The 4,692-nt window shown below is 36.8% G+C and overlaps 1 pseudogene; it reads left to right on the forward strand.

Annotated features, from left to right (window-relative positions):
• Positions 1 to 2,152: 2,152 nt before the first annotated feature.
• On the forward strand, positions 2,153 to 4,170 carry LOC132054096 (putative F-box/kelch-repeat protein At4g22430; annotated as a pseudogene).
• Positions 4,171 to 4,692: the final 522 nt, after the last annotated feature.

Consider the following 4,692-nt stretch of genomic DNA (forward strand, 5'->3'; position numbering starts at 1 on the left):
TTTCCTTGCTTGTTCTTTTTTATTGAATTTTGTCATGGTTCTTTCCCCGACGTGCTACTAGTACTTTTAATGCACCAAGTGAACGGGCAATAGAACTTTTGGTTTCCTATTTCTTGCATAGTCAGTGGCTTTTCAATGCTGCAAAACTGTTTTTTTGTGGATTGTCTTTCAGGTCCCAAATAACATTAATGTTGTTTAATCTTCTCAAATATGGATGTTACAATTTTTTGCTCCTTTTCTGGATTATGTTAGTAGCTTGTAACAATTTTGTTTACTTTTTGGACTATATTAGTATTAGGTATTTTAATGAGCATATACTATCCCATATTGAGAAACACGTTTGCTGTTAGCTGCTTTCTGTTTAAAACCTGAACGAGAGCCTTGGAACAACGGTAAAGTTGTCTCTGTGTAATCTATAGGTCATGGGTCCGTGCCATGAAATCAGCCAATCATACTTGCATCAGGGTAAACTACCTGCATCACACCCCTTGGGTGCTTACCTTACCTAAACACGCGATGCTTCGTCCACGGGGCTGCCCTTTCTGTTTAAGATGTGATGAATTGTTACCTCACATCACTTAGCAGTTAGCACTGACTGGGCGTTCTTTTAGTTGTCACATGTGATTCTCTGTTCTATTAAGTTCCGTTAACAACTTTAATAGTCGTAACTAGTTGAAGATTGTAGACTGTACACTTGTAGGAGTGGTTGAAACTCCGATGTGATGTCCGAGAGAACATCACATCTGAGTTTTCAAACTTGAGTAGTTAAAATGAATTTGAATCTTGGAAGTTATAAATATTGGTTACGTGAGGTCAAACATTTTGACATATCCGAAAATGAAAAGCGTGCCTTAGAAAGTAACTTGATTCATTTTGCCTTCGAATTTTCTTCATGTTTGGTGATTGAAGGTTAGCTAATAGATAAAATATTTCGGTACTTGGTCCTTAGTGTTTCCTTTGGAAGTAAGATTTAGAATAACATCATCTAAAGAAAATTTTGAGGAATATATGTTTCCGTTGTAGATTTGAATCCCACTGTTAAGTGATCATTCATTATGATCAGAACTGGAACACACCCAGTTCTCTAGCAAATACAACTCTTTTGATCATTTCGTGCAGTAGTATCCGGGTAATGCTAAATTTGTTTCAATCTGTGCTTTATAAATTGCTTCGGCACACATATATTCTCATCATCTTTGGTAAAATCAAATCTACTGTAAAGTCGTTCATACCCAACTCTACCATATTAACCATCTTATCTCAAAGTTGCAAAAGTCATCTCATCTGTATTTCCTCTTAGTATGAGAAAGCTTGGTCGACATCTAGTTCATTTATCAATCAGATTTTGAAAGTTATCTTTGAGGAGGTTTCTCAAGATTCCTAAATGTTTACGTAACGAATATTTTACTCATGCTCCTTTAAGTTCTTTAAATTCCGTGGGTGGTGTAGCTACCGAGATCAATGCAGTCAAGTGCTTGTGGATGGTGGACCGCTCGCTAATGAATACCAAGAAACGACATAATTTGGGATAGATGGAGGAACATTTATCCAAATTTTAAACACAAATTTTCAGTATTAAAATTCAAATCTTTTGAGAATTTCCAACAAATTATTCTTCTAATTAAATAGTTTGCAGTGACTAGTAATACGTGTTTGATAAGGGCTTATAGTCTCGTAATATCGGCGGAAGTATTTTCACACAATATGAATAGGTTCCATTTGCATTACCCCTTTCTCTTATAATTTCTTCTTTTTGATCTCCAGAGTAGATGGACAAAAAATTTTGGAAAAGAAAAAAAAAATGTTCCAAAGAAATCGAGATTCAAGAGTTCATTACACTATGAGTCTATGAGACGTGTAAGTTAGGCGCATGTTGCATTCAATCCGTTTAAATGAAGAAAAGTAAATGGATGAGATTATTATCTACGAAATTTCAAACAGCCCACGTCCGTGGGTGGATGATGAGTTATTCGGTTTTGGGCAATCTTCACCTCATGAGATAACTTCTATTAAATTTAGGCCCAAAATCCATTTTCTTGTCATAGTATCAGAGTCAGTCACATCCCGATTCGTAATTTATCGATCTTAGTGGCCCATCTTATATTATCCACGCTTCAAATGTCCTTTTTTGGGCGTGCGGGATCAACCAGCGATGAGTTATACTTACCCTCCGAGATATCGTGATTATAAAACAAGAGAGGTCTACATTACCAAAGATGCACAGTACAATAAATTATACTACTCAAGATACCAAAATTAGTTACACTTATTCCGAGATTTCTTGATTACAAAACAACAGAAAACTGCATTACCAAAGATGCACTCTACAATAAATTATAGTAGTACTCTCTACATAACTACATTTTAATATAGTCTTTAATTTTATTATTTCCATTAGAAAAAAGCATACTAGCATATCGAAAAAGACTCAATAAACTTGAGTCATTCTTAACTACCACAAATGGACACAAAAGCAAACCCCACGAGAATAGACGAAATTGGGGAATTCTTGATTATCTGTTAAATTCTACAAGTTCTCAATAGTCTGCTTGACTTCTAATCCACACCCCATAATTCTCAATTCTATAAATGGGTAAATTCACTTTACTCATTTCTTCATTATTTCTTAGACTCACCAAAAGATTTGGCTAAAAAGTTTGCATTTTTTTTTGTGTTTTTTTCTTCTTCCAAAGTCTAAGCTAAAAAACAGATGGATTTTGTGTTTATACCTTAAAGGAAGCAACTTTTTGAGAACCCCATTTGTGGAAAACTTGTAAAACCCAAATTAGATATGTTTTTCAACAATGGGTATCTTCCTGATTGGTTCTTGATTGAAGTTTTATCAAGATTGCCTTTAAAATGTGTTTTTAGGTACAAATGTGTATCAAAACGATGGCGTTTCTTGATTTCTTCACCTTCTTTTGCTTCCCTTTATATTTCTAGAGCTTCTTTATTACCACAACCTTGGACTATTCTTACTAACACTCTTTATGTAAAGGGTGTTAACTATTTAGTTCAGTCATTTTTGCCTGACTTGTTCGTCGATAATAGGTTACATACAAGATTTAGTACAATTCCTTTCCCTCAGGGCGAACAATATCATATTGTAGCAGTTAGTGATGGGCTAGTATTGTATGATCGTGATATGAGTGTTGAAGTAAGTGATTATCACATTTACAATGCTATTACGGGGCATTGTGTTGCTCTCCTCGAACTTCCACACGTTTTGGATATGTTAGTACGGTTTTTAACGAAATCAAGGGGGGTCTCGATGAGCTATAAAGTAGTGAGATTCGATTGTCAGTTTGGCGAGTCGTATATGCTCAAGTTTGAAGTATTCTCGTCCGAGACTGGACGTTGGAGGAAAGTTGTCGTGCATATGGATCGAGCAATTGAAATCGTGTGGCTCGAGGCCTGTCGCTGCCGAATGGGAAGCTACATTGGATTGATCGTCATCATGGGATTTTGGCGTTTGATCCTTTTAGTAACATCAATCAATGTCGCGTAATTGGACTTCCTGCTGATATTGATGAGCAATGCATTGATGCTAGAAATAATGGAAGTCCTGTTTTGCTTGACGTTCACCAGGGTCGGTTGAGGTATACTGAGGTGTCCGTTAAGCCTGTATATCCCTTTGGATTTTCGGGCTTTTCTGTTTGGGTTCTTGATGAATATGACTCTTCAAGTTGGATTCTGCAGCACAGGGTGAAGATCCGGGACATCTCATTCGAAGATTGTTTACTTAGCAAAGCGTTAAATGGGATCATTCCTACTCCGATCGCCTTCCATCCGCTTGATGCCAACGTATTTTACCTTGGTTTTGGGGACACTGTCGTCTCATATGATATGACAACATTAAAATTGAATGCCCTTGTCGATCCAGCTGGCATTCGAGGTAGCCTTAAAGGAACACCTTGCTGGTCATCAGCGTTCGTGTTGACGCTTCCTCCATGGCCAATTTCTCTTCCTAGTATAAGAAAGAAAAAGTAAGCAAATGCTGATGGTTTTTGTGTATTGATGAACTAATAAAGAGCTGCTTGCTCTCCAGTCATTTAGTTTAGCAACATTTTCTTTTACTGATCATTTCTGCAGTGGCCTAATGGCACAAGATTCCTCGTGCTTTAACGTGCTGCTGAGTAGATTTGCATGCTATTCATAGTGTATTCTTAATTTCCTTGCTTCTTCTTTTTTATTGAATTTTGTCGTGGTACTTTCCCCGACATGTTACTAGTACTTTAAATGCGAACGGGCAATAGAACTTTTGGTTTCCTATTACTTGCATAGTCAGTGGCTTTTCAATGCTGCAAAACTAATTTTTTGTGGATTGTCTTTCAGGTCTGAAATAACATTAATGTTGTTTAATCTTCTCCAATATGGATGTTACAATTTTTTGCTCCTTTTCTGGATTATACTAGCTTGTAATAATTTTGTTTACTTTCTGGACTATATTAGTACTAGGTATTTTAATGAGCATATACTATCCCATATTGAGAAACACGTTTGCTGTTAGCTGCTTTCTGTTTAAAACCTGAACGAGAGCCTTGGAGCAACGGTAAAGTTGTCTCTGTGTAATCTATAGGTCATGGGTCCGTGCCATGAAATCAGCCAATCATGCTTGCATCAGGGTAAACTACCTGCATCACACCCCTTGGGTGCTGACCTTACCTAAACACGCGATGCTTCGTCCACGGG

This window comes from Lycium ferocissimum, chromosome 4 (genome assembly GCF_029784015.1).
Source record: "Lycium ferocissimum isolate CSIRO_LF1 chromosome 4, AGI_CSIRO_Lferr_CH_V1, whole genome shotgun sequence".
Classification (NCBI taxonomy): domain Eukaryota; kingdom Viridiplantae; phylum Streptophyta; class Magnoliopsida; order Solanales; family Solanaceae; genus Lycium; species Lycium ferocissimum.